Here is a 22,255-nt window from a genome sequence, read left to right on the forward strand (position 1 = left end):
ATGGAAACGAGGCCTGGCGTACCGCAGAACGGAGGAAACGCCCTTGTGTTCGACCGGCCACGTTCGAAACGGGATCCTGTTCATCGGGAGGGGGTTTATCGTACCGCAAAACGGAGGAAACGGACCTCCTACGGTCGAAACGGGGGTCCTGTTGATCGGGAGGGGTGTGGCGTACCGCAAAACAGAGGAAACGGGCTTGTGTTGGAGCGCTACGGTCGAAATGGGGGTCCTGTTCATCGGGAGGGGTGTGGCGTACCGCAAAACGGGACTCCACGGGATACTGTTCATCTCCACCGTCGACCCCCTCCAGCCTCCACGGGCTACTGTTCATCCACCGTCGACCTACTCCAGCCTCCACCTGCGACTGTTCATCCACGGGCTCCTGTTTATCCAGCCTCCACCGCGCGCTACTCCACCGGCTACTGTTCAACCAGCCCTCTCCACGGGCTCCTGTTGAACCACCCCTCCACGGGCTACTGTTCATCCAGCCCTCCACCGTCTATTGTTCATCCTGCCCTCCACGGGGTGGTACTGTTCATCCAGCCCTCCACGGGGTCCTGTTCATCCAGCCCCAACCGGCTCGATCGATCGGGGTACTGTTCATCTAGAGGCAACACCACGAGGTCCTGTTCATCCACCCCCACCGGGAACTGTTCATCCTACCCCCCCCCCCCCCCGCAACACTCACTGTTCATCCTGAGGCAGCATCGATCGGCTTCAGTTAGCAGCAGTAGCAAAGGAATCGCTCGATCGGGTTTGGTTAACAGCCATCGATCGATCGCTCGGGTTCAGTAACGCATAGCCTGCAGTGCAATCGCTCGGGTTCAGTTAGAGACCAACGCCTCACTCGGGTTCAGTTAGAGCCCAACGCCTCACACACACGCGCGTACGTACGAGAGAAACGCGCATCGCTCGGCTCCAACACAAGTTCGTTTCCTCTGTTTTGCAGTACGCCACACCCCTCCCGATCAACAGGACCCCGTTTCGACCATAGGAGGTCCAAGAGAAGTCTGTTTCCTCTGATTTGCGGTAAGCCAGACCCCTCCAGATGAATAGGATCCAGTTTCGACCGTGGTCGGTCGAGCACAAGGCCGTTTCCTTCGTTCTGCGGTATGCCGGGCCTCATTTCGATCGGCTATTCTGTCCAAGCCAGTTGGCTCCCGATGAACACGACGTATTCCATTGCCTCCTGATGAACACGACGCATTCCGTTGCCTCCCCATGAACATGACGATGCAGTTTCTCCGTTCTGACCCAGCCATGTACACGAGCCCTGGTCGTACGTATGTGCGAGTAGGTGTTCGAGACCCCGCCCGTATGTACGTACGTGGCCGTATTTACTTTCTTGCACTCTGGCCGCTGTACGTACATGTACACGATATTAACAGGACTGCGTGACATGCTACGTGCGCGCCTCTACTACGACACGTGCGCGCCTCCACTACGACACGTGCCCTTCCTTACACGGCCACGGTTCATCGCTGCATCCTGCAGACAAACCGATCGACCAGTATGTACGTACACATTCGCGACCAGAATGACAATGCTACATACGCTTCGACCAGGTGGGTCCTGACTATCAGGCACTTCCTTGCGTGCGAAGATGTAGCTAGTGGGTCCCAGCAGTCAGGGGGGAAACGTTTCTTTTTGCCCGTAATATGGACGCACTTCCTTGCGTGCGAAGATGTCGCTGGTGGGTGCTAGCAGTCAGGGGGAAACGTTTTTTTCACAAAATACGGTGGCCTGTCCAGTGGGCCCCTGCTGTCAGGTGGAGGAATCATTATTTCCCGCATAATAAGGAGGCACTTCCTTTCTGCGACCATGGACCCAGCTGTCAGCCTCTCCACGTACAGTACTCTTCCGATGGAAGTCGTTCGTTGACCACATTGACCACGCCGCGCCGAGAGCACCAAGGCGGTGGACGACGGCGAGGCCTAGGAAGGGGACGACGCAGAGCTTGGGAAGACGCGGCAGTGGATGCCCACACGGAGAGGAGTGCGAGGGTTCACTGGTTCGGCTGCGGTGTGAGGCTGCCGTCGCCGCAGGGCCTGGCCAGCAGTGGGAGTAGTAGGGGCGGTGAGGCCTGAACGGCATCACAATCGGCCACTGGAGGTAGGAGCAAGCGGTCTCGCCGGCACTGGTTTGGGTGGCTGGCGCAAGAAGAGCAGCGATTGAAGAAGCAGCATGACCGTTCGATTCAAATCCAATGGTCACTGCGGCTAGAATCATTTGTTGACTAAGTTGACAAAGCCCTACGTACGCGTCAACTTAGTAGGACCACAGGTCAGCCTCTGAACCGGTGCGCCCCAGATGTCAGTGGGAGGAATCATTTTTCCGCGTAATAAGGAGGCAGTTGATTGCGTGCGGCCAGGCCAGCGGAGGGAGTAGGGTGGGCCGGTGAAGCCTTAGCGGCATCACAGCGGGCCACAAGAGGAGGGAGCAGGCAGTCCCGCCGGCGCTGGTTTAGGCGGCTAGAGCAGGAAGATCAGAGATTGAAGAAGCACGTCGGCCGTTGGATGGACATCCAACCGTCACTGCTGCTAGAATCGTGTGAGACTGACAAAGCCTTGCGTAAACAAGTTAGCCTCGAAATGTGTGGCGTGTACAGCCCATTTGCTATTATTTTCATAATTTTACTCATTTTCTAATTCATATGGAATTTATTGCAGTCCATTTTCCATTTTTAGAATTGCTGCCCATTTTCTGGTCAGTACCAGGGTTAAAAAATTGAAGTAAAAATGTGCGAAAATTTGAAAATTCGCAAATTTTTGTTGGGGAACAAAATATTCTTAATCCAAAAATTAGTAGCCATACTAAAACAAATTTAAAAATAAATTAGTACTATGTCATGTTAAAATCCAATGAAATATAAAATATCAGTCAAGAACAAAAACAAAAAAAGAAACTAATTTCCCATTTGCTATTTTTTTTGGAATTTTCATCCCCTTTGATATTACTTTTAACAGATACTGTCCATACTCTTTGACCAGGACGAAATGCATCCCTCCTCGTCTTGAAAGATTTGCAGCCCAGTAAGTCTGAGAAAACAAATAGGCCTAGCTTGGGTATTCTTCAAAAAGAAATAGTGGGCTACCTATTTTCCCAAAGAAAAAACTGCTGGGCTGGTCATATTGTTAGACGGGCCACAGAGACCGCACAACCCAGTTTATAGCCTACTCCTCCGAACAAATCCTCAAAAAAAGTTGTGCAATTCTGTCGTTAATTGACTATACGTTGAAAATGATGTGGGTCCCAGATATTAGCAGGGTGGATTAGAGTAAAAAATGAGGGGTGCATCTGAGTAGTAAAAGATGCGCTTGCTTGTATTCGGGAGTGGACCTGGTGGGTCCGTACTGTCATACTCACAACTACAGTCCTCTCCCAATTCACTATGTTGACAGGTTTGGATGGCGGCGCCACGGCGAGCGCACCAAGACGGAGGATAAAGTATCATCGCCAATGTGCTGGGCTGGGTTGGACATTCTTATTGAAAAATAAAAATGGACCGGAACTATTTACGACATTGACTACGATTTGCATGGGTCCGCTGGTTGCAGGAAGAAAATGGTGGGAGAAAGAAGACTGGTCGCTATCTTTGCCTAAGAATAATATCGACCGAATGTAATGACACTATCATAGGAAATAATATCCTCCTGTTAAATCGTGAATTTAAAGAACTGGTGCATGAGCAATTCGCTTTATTTGTTTACTTGTTTATGCTTAGGGGACCATGAGCATGTACCTGGGCCGGATTCATGTGAGAGCCTCCCTTCCAGTTAATTATGGGCTCCTCTATTGGGCCTTCATCAGTGGGCTGCATGTTATCAACAAGTGGAATATGTGTTCCATACCAAAAATAGTATGCGCCACGTACGGTACGGGGCACCAAAGGATGGGCCGTGCAACGACTTCAAAAACATTGTGTTTGTCGTTCTAACAACACATTTATTCAACCAAAAGACAAAATATACTACTGATTGTATATTGAAAACAGCAGCAGCAACCAGGGCTGGGGGTGCAATAGAAGCAGTAAGCAGGGCTAGAAGAGTGAAGACGCATCTCTCTCTTCCAAACCAAACATCAGTAATCATTACAAAACAGCTACCAAAAAAGAACAAGTGTATGCATCAAGCTAAATAAAAGATCCTACTACACCAAGTGTACGCATCTAACTAACTGGCTCAGTTAGACGTTACTATTTATTAAGCTGTGGAGATTGGCTGACGGCTTGAACTAGATGGGTGCCTGACGGGGGAAACTCCAGCCAGCAGGTCGAAGTCTGATACTTGCGACCCTCTCTCCTACTTTGGGCTGCAGAGTGTGGTGGCACATGTCAGGGTATAGTGCATGCAGAGACGCATGGTACGCTGTATACACACAGTTTTGCCTAATGAACGAAACTGCGCTGCCATCATGATCCTTGCCGTCGGTTATCTCCTGGTTAATTGGATAATTCAGTCCGAGAAACAGAGAGCGTGTACCAAGGCTACTTACCAGCCTCCAGTCAAAAATTCCTGAAGGCCTAGAGAAGCTGGGATCCTGCTCAAAGACCTTGCAGTGACTGTGATTGTATTCCGCGAAACAACACGTCCGGTACGTGCGAATGATCATCAATCGTTTGCCATTGTCTGATCGGGCCAGGAACCACCTGCAACTGCCATTCCGCTTTTCTTTGAAAGGTTCTAGGATTAGGAAGGGTAGGGACACCAGGCAGCCTACAACATCATATCAAGTTGGAGTCAAATAAAAAAGGGCTCTTAATGTAGTCAATCTTAAGAACAACATGTTATGAGCATGAATATTTTTTCAGTAAATGTTGACAGTAATATAAGCAAGCCATCATGATATCATAGGAAAGTAACATACTGCTGTAACAGCCGTTTGTAGCGATGACTGGAGTAGGCCAGCAATACGTCCAGCCATAGAAGGAGTCGACAGCGTAAATGAAGCCCTTATGTTCAATGGCATCAGAGAACCATGGAGGATGTATGATCCTGCGATGGACATGCAGATTTATCCACTTACCGCAATGACCTATCAGATAGGCGAGACCGCGGTTGAAGAACGCAATTAGCCTGAAGTCTTTATAATTCGCAGATCTCGTGGGCACTTGGCAGATTACAACCTTGAGCAAATCAAACTTGGTATCATGTTGGCTTCTGTAAGATTCCGAGTATTCTGGGCCGCGGTACCAAAGCAGTGCAGTGTTAATCGAAGGAAGGGGGATCAATCGCTGGGTGTAGACCTCCACGAGCATCCAGCTGCCACAACCGTCGACGAGCACCATCCAAGAGGTGTTCATGCCGACCCAGTACATACCGTTAATGTAATTGAGGGTGATGGGGATTGGATCGCAGTCAAGGGGGCTGATGCTCGCCACCCTATGATTGTTATGCTGCGTGACATGCCGTTTTTGAAGATCAGGCGGCATCAGCAAGCAAGGAGCTGGCTTAAAAAGCTCCGGCCTGAGGGCTTTGAGTAAACGGTACAGCCCCGACGAGCACGCGGCGAGCGGCATGGTACTGAGATTGTCCACACGCGACACAATGAGCTTGATTACCTCTGTGGAGAGCGAATTCAGCCCACTCTTTCGGTGGACGCTGCTCGGTTCTGCCATTGTTAGTGCTTGGGTTTCGGAAGAGAGGGGAGGCGCCTTAGCGGGGATGGAAGATTGGAAGATTATGTGCGGACAAAGATGGAGAAGCGAATATGTGATGCGGGAAGTGGACATGTGATGATGACTACAGCATGCCGCTTGACTTACGAGACACATACCAGCAGCGTAGGGTCATATCGATGCCAGACAACTTGCTTGAGTGATCACAGTACTGGTACTCCCTACAGTACCTACAACTATGCCCTAACTTGCTTGAGTAGAGTAGTAGTGGAGTAGGACTCTGCTCTACTACTAGCACCGGGGGATTAGTATATTCTAATCTAAAATAGTTACAAACTTCAATGCCCGAGCGTGGAACGACTACGAACCGCCATCAGTGCTAACTCCAATCCCCAACAAACGTTCGCTGGCAGACATGGCAGTTGCAAACGCCCGCGACGCAGTTACAGTACGTGTGTAAGGGTGGTAGTTTTGTCAAATACTATGGCTTAAAAATAGGCCACCGTCAGATGGAAATCTGACGGTTACGTGGGATTCGCCAGGATTGAGCTCATGGCGAACAATCGCCAGATATCATTACTAAAAAAAGGTTAAAACACCCGGGGCTATAACTTGCACCGGCTGACCACTAACAATGATACTAACATAGTTGTAAAATGGTCAAAGACCATGTCTATGTGCTGTTTGGAATTATATGCAAAAAAAACTAGCAAGATGCATGTGCATTGCACGGAACATCAAGATGCATTTTTTTTACAAAACACCTGTTGTGATTGACCCATGCAGGAGTAATCCCATGTGTAAAAACTAATCATATCTCGAGAATTTTATCGGAAAAATGGTATCTCGACCATTTCATCAAAAAAATGATATCTCGATAAAGATGATAGATAAGGTGAGGAGGAGTGGGGCGTGGTGGTGACTAGTGGTCGGACTGGGCGGAGGCATGGGGATGGACGGCGCCGGCAGCGGCCACCATGCCAGCTTGTTCCAGAGACTTCATTTTTTAATTGCTCAGCAATGAGGTTGTGGGGGATAAGGATGAACGAGGCAAGGCCTTATCTGTAAATGTGGAGAGAGGTGCGGGTATCTTTTGTAAAATTTTCATAGTTTGCTTTCTATCCGTCAGATATAGATCGGACGGTCTATACTATAAGATGGCAGGCACACCATCATCACCAACTCGGTTTTTTCTCTACTCCTACTCCTATAAAAGACTCAGTTGGTGATGATGATGAGTCTGCAATCCACCATTTCTGACCATTAGATTTGTATCTAACGGCTATGATGTAAGTTGTGGCCTTTTGCAACAATTCCCACTTCTCTACACAAAACCCCTTAGTATCTTGAAACGAACCACATTCTTCCCTTACCTCATCAAAACAGCCCAAAGAATATATTTGGAGTGAAACATAAGATATTTTTAGTGATATGTATATCAAAACTAAACTGTTTTATTTCAAATTCGTCAATATGTATTATCTACTTTGGATCCGTTGCAACGGATGGGCTCAATGCTACTCCCTCTGTTCCAAAATAGATGACTCAACTTTGTACTAACTTTAGTACAAAGTTAGTACAAAGTTGGGTCATCTATTTTGGAATGGAGGGAGTATAAAGGTTTATCTCTTGCATCGTCCACAACGAACACCTGGTGTACTGGTCCGGGCCAGATGCTCGCAGCGCGATGACCTGAGTTCGAGTTCTGTCCTAAACTTTAGCTTTTTATATTTTTTTAATATATACTTCTTTCGCTACTGTACTGGGAGTGGAACCCACAGAGTACTTAGAATACAAGATTAAGGATGGATTTGTATCTTTTTAACTTTCTGAACGAATCTGTAGCCAGCCTGCAAGTCATGTACACTGTACTGACAGTGGAACCCACAAAGTACATAGAATACAAGATTAAGGATGCAATTAACTTTTTATAGAGGGAGAATCATACACGTAATTAACTCAAATGCATTGGACGTGACTCTATTATTCTCCAATGGCAACCGGCAAATTTCCTCCTGCGGGCCGGAGTAGGTTTCTCGGTTTGCATGCGGGTTTAACGGAGGCGTTTGATGGAGGCGAGAAGGCGTGTTCTGCCGGGCGTGCAGCGGGCAGCGCAATACTATTCGATTTGAAGCTACTTGTATATTATAAAAAAATGAAGAGTAGTAGAGATAGAGATAAGAGTAGAGATAGAGACTAGGGAGGAGCACCATCTACTGCTTCGTGTGCTACTCATGTGCTCCATTCGGCGGCCGCAACGTCCCCTACAGTCACTCCCTCCTGCGCTCCATTCGGCGGGCGCTGTTGAAATTTGGAGAGCGCACTCTCGCGACTGCTGGCAGCGATGACTTCACCGACGATGACTTCTTCCCCGACCTCAGCAACCTCTTCCTCAACGACATGGGTAACAACCTCAACGCCAACGGTGCTGCTCCCGCTGCACCGTATGTGTTTCTGTCCTTCTTGTTCGAAATCGTGGTAGAATTCATGTTTCTAGTCTGTGTCCTAGATTCGATCTGTTCATCTACTATGTTAGTCCATATGATTAGTTTAATCTCTGTTATAGCCGTCATGATTTATTTTGTGCTTATTCGGACTAAATCTTGTAGTAACTTGCTCATATATTCAACTGACGCAATGTCCCCTACAACCACTCCCATTTCATGGATGGCCTGGTCGATGCCTCCAAGGAGCCCTTCGTCTACTGCTATGAGTGCCCGATGCCGTTTTGGGGCTCGCCGGCAGACCTCGTGCATCACCTCATGTAGGCGTCCGACGATCACTACTGGCCCTTGGCGGAGAACATCAAGTACGAGACGTGCTACCCGTTCGCCGTGCCGGAGTCGCTGGAGGATCGCCGCCGCCTGCTAGTCTCGGAGGAGGATGACAACGTCTTCCTCTTGACCGTGGGCACCAGCGAGGCCCGTGCAGGCCGCCGCCCCGTCTCTGTAGTGTGCGTTAGGGGCGACGCCGCTGATGCTGACACTGACACGAGGCCGATGTACGTGTGCGTTCTCACTATTACTGCCCCTCAGAGGTACGTGGTCGCCCACACCCGCTCCATGACGCTGACTAGGACTGTGCCGAGCTGGGACCTTCCCGCCGATGTGGACGTGGAAGACGCATGGTATGATTCCCCCCCCCCCTCCCCCAAACATGGTGCACGGGGACTCCAATGAGGTTCACCTGGACATATGCATTACCAAGTTAAATGATGATCATTAGTCTTCGCTCAATGTAATCCGCTGTCTAAGCATGTGGAGACTTCTTATTTATATAGTATAGAACCTTCCATACATGATCTTGCTCTATCAGAGTATCGCGCTTGCATAAAAGTTTATCCATTTATGGTTTAGTCTAGAATCTTCCATGTATGCTTTTGCTCCATTAGAGTTCTCGCTTGCCATTTATGAGATTAAATGAGAATTTTTACTATAGTACTAGTGAAAGACTTATGATGAACCATTTCTTAGATCTCCTCTGCCCCCTTCCAAATCATCCTGATTTAATCCCTCCGTCTAGGTGTATAAGAGCATGGTTAATACTTAATAGTATAGCCAAGTGTTGACTATAAGAAAGTGCCATGTCATCTGTAGCCAACATGTATAACAATCGATACTCAAAAACTAATTCTTAAAGATCATTTCTTGCGAAGCACAATAAGTGTTATTTCTTCACAAGTTTTGGATGCAGGTTGAACAGTTGAACACTTTTGTTTGCAAAAGATACTTTTTTATCTATTTCACCCAGATGTTTGTGAGCTCTAGAGATGAAATAATATCCGAAGAAACCTATTGATACCCGTTACACATGAGATGACCCCCACATCCTTTGTCAAAATAAACAACTCCCCGATCAATGCATTTCACTGTTCCGTGCAACGCACGGGCACCTTACTATAGATTAGTACGACAAAAAAATTAACTAACATTATTTATAGTACGATAAATGCTCATGCATGTCACCTAAAATTATATCAATGAAAACTATGTTCAAATATGAATCCAACGATATAGTTTTTGTTGACATGCACTAATATTTTGTGAGTTAAATCTTCAGTCAAATTCAATGGGGGACTAATAAACCACGACCGATGTAGTACTAGTGTAGAGGGCGGCGCTGCACGGGAGTCTCACCCCGCTCGTGGCGCGGCAGTAAAGCCGACATATCACAAAACCCAACCACTCCCAGTAATAAGTTGCCTGGTAAAATAAACGGACAAGCAACCATCACATCCCTCCGTCTTTTTTGCATTTCATCTCTCTGCATTTACTTTCTCCGGTTCATCTCGCACACTCGATCCCTAGCTACTACTCCTAGTATCCCTAGCTACTACTCCTAGGGCCAGTTCTTTTGGCGGCTTAAAAATAAGCCATCTCTTCCCCAACTTTTCCCATAAGACTAGTCACAGTGGAGAGTAACATTAAGGCGCCTCACTCATTTATTTGGGCTTATAAATACTACTAGTACCTCCATCCTGGTTTTTTCCTCATCATTGTAATTTGTGCTAAATTTTGACCAAAGATTAAACTGATAAAATGTTAGTGCATGTGACATGCACAAACATTTCATTAGTAAAATTTATGGTCAAAATTTGACACAGATTACAATGGGGACCAATAAAGTAGGACGGAGGTAGTAGTTATGGGATTACTCATCTAGAATCCTAAAAGAACTGGCCCCTGGTACTCCTAGTAGTAGTACTCAAGTTGGAATTCCAACACGGCACAACTTGTTAGGCAAAAAATTCGATACAAGGTGTAGGAAGCGGTTTGGGAATTTGCATGCCTTCCCGACCAGTGAGATACTCCGTACAAAGTACGATAGAGAAATAACCACGGAGAAGGAAGATAAAAGTAAACAATCAAACAAGCATTTTTGCATTTGTTTTGCATTGAATCGTTTCACAAGCTTGACTAGTGCTGTTTTCTACTTTTACAAAAACCGCATCGTAATGTTAAAACGTGCATTTGCACGTACATAAGTAATAGTAGTACTCCCTCCGTCTAGGTGTATAAGTCTTCCCTCGTTCTTGCTCACGGTGCACAACCAAAGATGACTTATTCACCTGGACGGAGGGAGTAGCACAGTCTGCAGGCATATATAGAGAGAGACGTGTAGTGCGATAGTATATAGTAAAGTTTGTGCTATATGCACGTACTTACAAAATGTGTACGGATACACAAGGTTTCCAAACTTTTCCTTTTATACATACTTAATTAAGGACGCTAATAATTCCCGAACGTTCAGGATTTATCATTTGTGCCCCAAAACTAATGAGATCGCCTTACGAAACTAAATAATATTCCTAATAAAAGCCACGACGCTCGCAGGAGCGCTTGCGGCGCGCCACGAGTGCCCTGTTGCGCGGCTGTTTCCCAGTGCGCCGACACAACGCCTCTTCCTCACCCTCGCAACTCGCGAGGTGCTGATTGGCGGCTTGCCGGCGGGCGAGCGCGATCTCACCAGTGTGGTGATCCGGCGCCAACAAGTACTCCTCCTTGCTGGAAGCGTGCACCCGGTCCACGTACCGCCAAGCGTAGATGAGGCACTTGGGCCCGACTATACTCAGGGCTTTGGCACGGGCGTCCTCCACCACCCTCACGGCCCTCGCACGAGCCTTCTGCCAAAGAGCCAATTGCCTGACTCTCTTGGACGCGACATAGGCCTGCCAGGCAGCTTGCCCCGCAGCGCGCTTCTCTTCCTCGTCCTTCTTCTCCGCCTCTATTTTGGCGCGCTCTGCCGGAGGAAAAGCCTCCCACAAGGCGACATCCATTTCTTTCCAAAGCTCCTCAAGGCTGGGGGGCTCAGCGGGCGGCGCGGCATTCTCCTTGTAGCGGGGAGCCGACGCGTCATCCGACACGCATGCTGGCGAGATTGCGAACGCCGTTGCGTCCACCTCGACGCGTCGCGGCGAGGAGCGGAACACTGACGCGTCCTCCTCGACTAGTGGCGGCGAGGAACGGAGTGGCGACGCGTGACCATCCGCGCGGTGCAGCGAGGGGCGCCTAGGGCTTGGGAGGGGCGATGCCATGGTGGTCGATGTGAGAGGGAGGGGGAGGAGATAGCGATGAACGTGAGCGTTCTTTCGAATGCCGCGGGAGCGAGCAATGGGACACCTACGTAAGATATGGACTGAGTTGCACTAACTTAACTACAGGTCCAGTTGCGTCACTGACATGTGGGCCAGACACCTGTTGGGCCCACATGTCAGTGACCCAATGCACCTGCAGTTAAGTAATTGAAGCAGCGTCCCGTAAGATATGTTGCGTGATTAATGTAACAGCTACGTGGGCATATTTGTTGGAGTAAATTACGGGGGAGGGAAGGGGTGGAAATATTGCTGGTCACAACAGATTGGACGAGCGCGGGGGGAGCAGAGTCATGCATGCAGATATTTTCCACACGGGGTGGAGTGGTGGGACTACCGGAGGGAGAAGGAGAGTCAAGCAGGCGTTCAGATTTCAAGGTGCACTAAATTATTGCATGGGATGATTGAGGCTGGCCATAGTGGTGGTAATGTGGTATCTTACTAGCTGGTATCATGCACACAGGAATAGCAAACATGCTGATGTGACAAAGAATTAAAGAAGAGAGGGGCGTTAGAGTAACATAGGTAGATACTGTATCATGTTAAATACTATGCTACTTTGTGTCATACATGGCACTATAAAGGTAGTCCCGTATCATACACTAGTATCACACACATGATACTAGTATATGATACTTTCTACTATGAATAGCCTAAAGAGAATATTGACTAGTCTCTACTCTCTATCTCGACTCTTATCTCTATTTTCTACTCTATATATTTATTACTCCTATAAAAATCTCAGTTGGTGGTGATGGTGTGTCTGCCTCTGGACAAGGTGAGCCGTTCGATCTACTTGGAACCAATGGCTGAGATGTGTGTGCATAGAGACATGGCCTTGCCACCAGAGGTAGAGCAGATATTTACCCACCTCTGCCATTGTATAAAATACGGAACTACTCATTCCAGCCTCATTTCCTTTCTGGTTCATCTCCTTGCATTCTTGCCGGCGGCGGCGAAGGTTCCTGAAGATGGAGTCGAGACTCTAGAAACCACTACAAAAAATATTCCACCGCCTCTATCTCTGTAAGAGTAGGTGAAATTTTTGAATCGAGCCCTTTAAACTAGGAGTAGAAGGGAGGTAGTTGTACTCCAATAGCTAACCTTGTTGTGATGACTAGATAGGACATGGCACTCACTTGGACAGAGGAACTAGTCTGCATTGTGCATTTAAGTTTTGTCTGAAGTCAATGTACCTCTACTTTGACCAAACTTATAGAAAAATGTATCAACATTCACAATGTCAAATCAATATTTTTATACTCATTATAAAACGTAGTTTCTATACTCATTATAATCAATATTGTAGACATTGATATTTTTAGTATAAATTTGGTCAAAAACTTTGCAAACGGTTGACGGAAGTAAAAAGGACCAGACGGAGTATCATGCATGAGGAGTAGGCAAAAAAAATTCTCATTTATAGCCGGTAGAATTCTCAAAGGCCGCGACCGCACGAGGGAAGCGAAGGTCGTGGGAGGTGCGACGGTTGACGAAATTAAGTGAAGTTACATCTAGGCGCTGGCATGGCGTGCGAATAGGCAGAAGCTATACCGTCAGGCCTACGATATGGGTCTAGTAGACATGACATCTAGTGGGTCCCGCATAGTACTCGAGAACTCTTTGGGGGCTTGCAGTCGTTTATCCGCCGGGCAAGCCAACAACCCCACACCGTTCGCTGGCCCTATTCGTCCCCGTCTTCTACCTTACAATGGTTCTCTCCCAGTCGTCCCGTCCTTTCACATTACACTAGTTCAACTTCTCATAACCCTCCTCCAACATCCATGGCCTCCCAAATCTCCATGGTCGCTGCTGAGTACCTGGTTAGAGCCATCACCGGCGATGAGTTCATTGTCATCTACACCCGTGGATCCGCGATGGTGAAAGCATGCCTTGCTCGCTTCCTACGCATGTTCAACAGTTCAAAGGTTGAGTGGGTCGCTGGGCTAGATGTTGAGTACACCACAGTCCTGGAAAGCGAGAAGATTCTAAAGGAGGCAGAGTAGAAGAAGCCCGCCGTGATCCAGGTTTGCGTACATAACATGTGCTTTGTCTACCACATATGCCATGCCGACGTTGAGTGCCAGGATTTTAAGAAATTCCTCAAGGATGAAAGAGTGAAATTCATTAATGTAGACTTTAGGAACGACAGGGATGTCCTGGGTCGGATAGGCCTCGTTGTAGGCCAGCCCTTCGATCTCCAGAAGGCAAGCCTGGTGTCCTCCTCTCAGCCTTCAATGCTGACACTGGCAGCAGCCATGATTAATCCTTCATACGCTAAACTGAAGAAACCTCACCACGGGTTTCATCATGGATGGGAGTCGAAGACAATAGATGAAGATCACATCATGTACGCAGCAATGGATGCCTACCTTTGTTTAAATATCTACAAGGGTTGGATGAAGAAGCAGAGCCAAGTGTCCGGTTCAAGCAAAGAAGCGTCAGCGAAGAGGAAGAGGAAGAGGGACGTGGACTCGGACTCCGAGTAAGGTGGCAGTGCCGTCGCTCATGCTGGTTCTACTGCAGTGTCAAGCGGACTAGTTGCTTAGTTTTATTTCAAGGGTGTGTTGTGCTGAGCCCCCAGCAGAACTATGTTTATGTTCTTTCTCGTTATTTGAACTCTTTAGTACGTACATTAGTACTAGTACTATGTCTTACTACTGTTCTTCTTGCAGTTGGTACTACTGCTCATATCTTCATGTTCCTACTGTACTTAATACGTTCGCACTAGTAGTATAATTTGGGTCAGTCGATTTGTGAAAGAAGTTCGATGGAGCGAAGGAAGAAGACGGCAGAGAAGCTACCCCAGTATCTATATTAGGGTGGCAGGGTGCTCATGATCTATCTTATGAGTGTTGGGTGTGGAATGCAGTTCGCTGGAAAAAATGGATCGTGCTCGGGGTTAAAAGGACGACGTGGGTGGGGGTGCATGGCGGGGGTAGGCGGTTCACGGGAGGGCGGGGCGGCGGCGGCAGGCGGTTAGGCGTGTTGCGGGCTGAGAAGATGAATAGTGCATCAATTTCGGAGGTTGAAGAAGGCCTTCTAGCCTTCCATGTTGCATCAAATGGCTCACAAGAGTCGACTGACCCAAATTGCTTCTTCAGATAGCAGGATCCACGTGGCATTCAAGGTCTCGAAAGTAGATTCCGCGTCCGCACCCGGTTTGCGGGATCGGCGCGGGCGTGACCGGCTTCCGCCGCGACAGCCACCATGCGCGCCTCCTCCGCGCGGGCGGAGACGACAATGACACGCTAGTTCCTCCTCGCCGGCGTGCTGGAGCACGCGCTCATCCTCCTCTTCTTACACTGCGTGCATAGACGCAGCTCCACCAGTTGCTCGTGTGCTTGGCAGTGCGGCAGCATCGCGAGGAGGGACTGCAAACGACGTCAGCGGGCGAGCCTTCGGCTTCATGGCACAGGGATGGCGGCGACACGGCGGTGATGGGCAAGAAATGGTTGGCTGGAGCAGGCGTTCACCGACATGCGCAACGGCGGTGGCGGCATATTGATGAGTGCGCGTATGGGAGCTTAGTCTAGTTTTATATAGGGTTGGTCAAACTTAAAAGAAAATCGTACTAGTACACGTAAACATTAAACTGAGGCAGCGCTTATATTAGCTACCACAGCCATGATACGGAATCCTGTGCAAGCGCATGAACCTCGGCCGCGCGGTCGATATAACGGTGTGTCACCGTGTTGCGCTTGAAGGACATCCACCGAACCTTTTTGTGTGTGAAAACAATCCCCAAATATTACTCAACTTTTTTTCCTGGAAAAGTTCTTGACGCTACAATATTTCCATATATTTGAATTTAGCTCCAGTTCGTGTTTATTTGGATTTGGATGTTTTAGGTGCGCCCTAGTTTTTTTAATATTGATTTTGTGTGTGTGTGACTAAGAGAGAACGTGTGTATGTGTCCATATGTGTGTTGTGGCGGAAGGGCAATGTGGAGACGGTGTACGTGCGATAGAGACATAGAGAGGTGTGAATGTGCAAATGATCATGCATGAGTGAGACATAGACAGATGCCGATATGATGTGTATACATGAGAGAACGGTCTTCTATTTGTACTTGTGTGTGTGTGTGTCAGAGTGAGAGAGAGAGAGGAGCATCCGTAACACAACAACCATCTCTCTCAATTCGTCCGTCCCTCGCACGATCGCATGTAACACATGCATCAACACACACATTTTGACACCCTCACCCGACCCCTGCCCACCTCAAGGCCCGCACATCGCTCTCTATCTCACACGCACAATCTCTTCATAAAAACCCTATTTAGGATGTCGCTTTACGTCACATACACACACATTTCTATCCATAGGTTTGATTTCTCTCAATATCTGACACACACACACACACGCACACACACTCCCCCTCCCCGAGCACACAATTCATCCCCATCCATGGTTATATGGCGACCACTCTCGCTTGTGCTTCTCTGCACCCCAGCATGCACAACACCTTAATCTTCAAAGAGGGCATCGAGGAGATCGAAGACAGTGACCACACTGCACTAGAGAATGCGGGGCCATTTGGAAGCAGGATGATTTGACAATGGCTAACTGACTCCTCCCCCCTCTCTCTCCTGCACAAAATTACCAATCCCTCTCTCTCCCGCACAAAATTATCAATGCCTCAACCCACGAGATCCTTCCCCTCTCGTCCATGTTTTTCCAGCTCTCTCATCAAACTTGTTGTCTCTTCTCCTTCCACGTGTGCAGAATCCGGATGCACACGCATGTCACATATATTACATGTCTCCATCTTTCTCACAGATCTAACTTCTTCCTCTCCCTTTCTCTCTCTATCTCTCTCTCTCATTAGGTTTGTCCCCTACACTCTCGTCCACATACATACAATCTTTCCCGCCCTATCTGCTCCATCTTCGCAAGCTCTCTCTACACGTTTCATTCACACATTGGGATGTGTTCAAAATGTTGCTTTTATAATGGATGATGTAGAGTTATGGTTGGTTTTGTTGCATCCTACAAAGTAATAACTATGAAATGCATTTAGATTCTCATTTGACTGGGATTATGTGTGTTTGAGCATATTGTGAAGTACTATAGACCTCCTATACATCTTGGATTTCAACAAAGATTGTAACTATTGAATTGTACACACCATTACATTCAAAGTCAGTAGCCTAATATATTTATTTCACAATTACAACAAATGATTAATTCACTACAAAGTAAGAAAACAAATGTGTACTCCCTCTGTTTTTATTTAAGTCTGCGTATTAGCATTGGTCAAAGTCAAGTTTCATAAACTCTCACAAAGTTTATAACAAAAAATATTAACATATACAATAACAAATAAATACCATTAGATTCATTATTGAATGTACTTTCACATCATACATATTTGTTATGGTAAATGTTTATATTTTTCTATAAACTTGGTCAAACTTTATGAAGTTTGACTTCGGTCAAACCTAATATGCAGAGTTAAGAAAAATGGAGGGAGTACTAGTAGTTATTAGTACTACTCGCTAGTTGCTTAGCCCAATCACCCAACACGCCACACGGGGAGTTCAGTGTCACAAAATTTTGAGGTCGGCGGGAAAATCTCCCGTGACTCTGATTCGAGCAGTGCGAAGTTACCATCATAGCCTTCGGAATAGGCCTACGGATGACGCTTGGTAGGGGGCTATTTTTGTAACTTCAGGTTCACCCTACCTAGCCAGCCCCACCCCGGCACCCAGAGTAGTACACCTGAATACTCCCAATCTTCTATCCCCACCGCAAAATAGACATCTCCATGGCACCGCAGCCTTCGTGCTCCTCCCCTTCTACATCGGTGCACTCATCCACCGCAGCGCATCTGCCTCATCGACGACCTCGTACGCCGCACTGGAGCCGGTCCACCGTCGTCATCGTACACGAAGCCTCTTCGCCGGCACCGTCTTCCACGGTCTCGGATCTACTTCTCGGAAGCCGACGCCAAGCGCAGAAGCACCACTGTCGTGGACAATGAACTGACTCCCGTCGCCGACCATGATGCACAGAGGCCGCCGTGACCATCGTTCTCCTCCTCGATTGGTAATGTGTGTATTGAATCACTTAGCAGTACATGTGCAGTTCCAATTTTGTTCATACCTACCCTTCAAATTTCCTAGTTGCTATTGTTCCCGTAAAAGTAATTGGTTATAGCCTCCATTGTCCAACAGAATATCAGCTTGTAATTGTGCATCGCTCCTATATCGCGCTGTGCTTGGATAGGTTCTTCGTCTGCAACCAGTAGTGTGGCAAATGATGGAAAGTTCTTTAGAACTACCAAGATGCACATGCGTTGCACGGAACATCAAGATGCATTTTATGAGTATTTTATCTTGTGGGAGAAAAGGATGAACGAGGGAAGGCCTTATTTGCAAATCTGGAGAGGGGTGTGAGTATCTTTCTGTAAAATTTCCATAGTTATCTTCCTATCCGTGAGATATAAATCGAACGGCCTATATTGTAGGATGGCAGGCACACCATCATCACCAACTCTGTTTTTTTAAGAGTAGAGAGTAGAGAAGTAGAGATAAATATTAAATATAAAATAAATATAACAGTAGAGAAGAGAGTAGAGATAGCATGGACGTCACGAAAGGATCGCGCGCGCGTGGGAAAAAGCGGTCGGGCGCGCGCTAGTTTTGGCGCGTAGCATCCGGCACGCTTTATAAAATCCAATGCCCTCCCACCGCTATGTGCCTTGCCACCGCTCTCTCCCCACTCTGTGCCTCGCCACCGCTCTCTCCCCGCTCTTTCTCGCCTCACTGCCGCCACGCCACCATGCCGCCGCGTCGCCGGGAAACTTGGGGATACCGCGGCGTCCGTGCACGCCCCTCCGGCAGCTTCTCCACCGAGATCCGGTTCCGTGGGATGCGCCTTGGCCTCGGCAATTTCGACACCGCCAACGAGGCCGCCGCGCGTACGATGCGGCGGCATGACGCCTCTGGTGGCCTCATAGAACATTGAACTTCCCCAACATGCCAACGCGGGAGCGGGCGCAGGAGCTCGCGCCTCTGCCGTGGCTTATCACTGACGAGGATCGTCGCGACAACCGGAGGCGGGAGGCCGAGATGGATGAGGAAGCCATGGCATTGTGGCGCCAATGCTTCCCGCAGGACATCATCAACGAGCACGAGTTTTACGCGCAAAGGAGGGTGGAGCGAGCCGCCTATCGCGATGACAAGCGTACGCAAAAAGCGGACGCTCAATTCAACATGAGGCTAGGAGCAGTGTCACCTTGGGAATCCGACGACGATCGGTATCTTCACGCCTACATTGAGATGTCGGAGGAGGACATCACCGAGGAGGAGTCGGACAACGAGGAGTAGTTGAACTACCTTTTTTATCTATCTATGCTGAGAACTATCTATGTCTCTACTCTCTACTCTCTACTCTCTATCTCTACTTCTTGATCTCAACACTCTGGGCCCGCAAAAACTGGCTATTTCGGCCCTGTAAATGCTTTTCTAAAGCGCCACGCGTTGCGCTTCTGTTGGAGATGCTCTAATATGGCAGACGAGTGCTTTAATGTTGCCCACAAGATGTGTGAGTATTAGTACTCCCTCCGTCCCATAATATAAGAATGTTTTTGACACTAGTGTAGTGTCAAAAACGTTCTTATATTATGGGACGGAGGGAGTAGTATATTTTTATTGCCATGTTGAGATTTTAAAACCATGAGTGCGAACATGCAGAGGAGAAATGAAGACCAAACACGAGATATTGGGGACATCTTCAAGGAGCGTGGCAAGTTAAAGAGGAGCTGCATCGAACCTGTAAAATGAGCTTTGGTAAGTAACACCCTTTCAATTACTTTCGTTTAGGCTCGTGTTCTTCGATGTGTATATGTTGTAGTTTCTCTTTCTCTTAGCCTCGTGTTCTTCGATGTGCAATAAGAAGAGTCTTAATCGTCCTAATGCTTTCGTTTTTAGCTTGATGTAGGAAGTGGGTGTTCTCACCTTGTAGTCTATTTTTATAATTTTCCTTTAGAATTCACTTCTCCGAGTCCTGTTTATCTGGTTTCTACTAAATGGATATGGGTTGCTCTGAGTATTGATCTAAAAAGAAGTAACTTCATGTTGGGATGCAGTTCCTGCAAGGAGGGAAGTATGGTCAACCTCGAGATCATGTTTCCAAAATTAGGCTGGATTACACACAAGGTGCGAGTTCCCTAATGATGCTGGATTAGACACAAGCCAGGTGGAGTCGTCAACTGTTTGTGTCCTCGTGGCTCTAGTAAAGGCTGAAAGAAAGCGTGCAGTAGCCCTTGAGAATGTAGCTGAGTTCCTAAAGAAGCGAAAAGAAAAATCAGATGCTCTCTTCACCCAAGCCAAAGAAGAGATGGAAGAAGCCAGAAAGAAGCTAGCAGAGGCAGAGCAGGCTAGGCGTCTCCTGCTATCTAAAATTGTTGTCAATACAAATTTTCCTTCATAATAGCTAGGTTCAAGTGTGTATCCAGTCAGCATGCCTGTTGTGATGTCCGTGCATCTACTGATGTGGCACAAAATAATTTTTTTGGGTCATGTAACAGCAATTACTTTCCAAACAATAACAGACGAAGCATTGGACATGGTATAGTTCACGCGCAAGCCCAACATTCCAAGTTCAAATTCCACATCAAACTCATGTTCACAGATATCTGCACATTCACAGATAATGTCCACAACCATGATTCACTTCAAAGCCAAAAAAATGTGAGGAGAGTTATAAATAAAGAAAAACCTCTAGTTCCTGCTACCAGTGCGAGCACAACAAGTCAAGACCATGTGTAATTAATTATATTGGTCATTTTTTGTGTTCTAAAATGTCGGCCGCTCGCGGAAGGACGTGTTGCCGGCACACGCGCGGATTCAATGGAGGCAGGCGGGGCATTCTGAAGCCGGTTGCATGCGGCGAGGAGGCGTGTTCAGCCGGGCCTGCAGCGAGCGGGGCCCTCTTGGCCGGCGCACCGGTTCAATGCCTGCGCTATGAGAGGTCTCGTCCGTGTCAGAGAAATCACTCCCTCCAGTCCTTTTTTGTTTGGTATAACAAAATCTCGTTTTCCATTCACATTTTACAAGTAAAATTTGTGGACAAAATTTGACACAAAATACGATGGGGACTAGTAAACCAGAACAGAAGTAGTAGTTTTTTTTTATCAAAGAAGGGTTCCCCCCTTCCGATTTTCATTACTGAAAACCAACATCTAAACCATAGTATTTGCCCTATAACTACCAGGTTCAACATCTCGCAACATAAACCCACACAACCATACGCCAAGGAGGTAGTAGTTATGAATTCCATTTTCGCACCATACCAATCGTTCTAAAAACTACTTAGTACTTATAACACGCCATTGAAAATCGGAACTCTTACCCCGCTAAAAAATGATATTTTAAACGTGGATACTCGATCTATGGCATCTGGCGAGCCACCGCCTCCAGGTCGTTCACCTGTGGTCCCGACCATCAACTCCTACGGATCAAATTATCACGCGAGCTGACTATTCCTACAAAGGCGCGCTCCACCATGTACCCGGTACCCGTGCATGCAGCAATCGTGCACCTAGGGTTTTAGGGTTTATTTGTTAACGGTGCCTTTACGTAACTCTCATGTGTGCGAGACAGCGAGAGACCGACTGCGTGCGTGCGCCTCTTCTCTTCGTATATGTACTCCACCGTTTGTCCGGTGTCCAAAAAATTATACAGTAGTAATAAGTACTAGAAATGTGCCAATGTGTTGCCACATGATCAAAGTAGATTAATACATACTCATCGATTTGATAGAAAAAAGAGTCTAGTTTTTAAATACGTATATCTAAAAATATGTTATGTTTCACTCAAAATATATTCCTTTGGCGGTTTTGATGAGATAAGGGAGGAATGTTGTTGGTTTCAAGATTCAAGAAGTGGTATATCTCTAATTTCTACTCTTACTATCAAGATGCCCATGCGTTGCATGGAACATCAAGATCTTGTGGGAGAAAAGGATGAACGAGGGAAGGCCTTATCTGCAAATGTGGAGAGGAGTGTCGGTAAATTGCCATAGTTTCCTTCCTTTCCGTTAGATATAGATCAGACGGCCTATATTGCAGGATGGCAGGCACACCATCATCACCGACTATGCTTTTTATAAGAGTAGAGATAAAAAACAGGGTGATGATGGTGTGCCTACCATCCTGCAATATAGGCCATCCGATTTATATCTGACAGATAGGAAGAAAAGTATGACAATTTTGCAAAAAGATACCCACACCCCTCTCCACATTTGCAAATAAGGCCTTCCCTTGCTCATCCTTTTCTCCCACAAGATAAACTACTCATACAAATGCATCTTGATGTTCCGTGCAACGCATGGGCATCTTGCTAGTTGTTGCAAAAAGCCCATGTGTGTGTGTGTGTTGTGTGTGTGAGAGAGAGGGAGAGAGGAGGAGGATGGAGTGCATGTGTGACAAAGACATAAAGAGTGTGTGTGCGAGAGGTATCAGCTTAAAATGAGGCGATAGCGTGTGTGTGCACGATCGAGACGGCGTGTCTCAAGAAGGGATGAAAAATCTACATAGATAC

This window comes from Aegilops tauschii, chromosome 4, assembly GCF_002575655.3.
Source record: "Aegilops tauschii subsp. strangulata cultivar AL8/78 chromosome 4, Aet v6.0, whole genome shotgun sequence".
Classification (NCBI taxonomy): Eukaryota; Viridiplantae; Streptophyta; class Magnoliopsida; order Poales; family Poaceae; genus Aegilops; species Aegilops tauschii.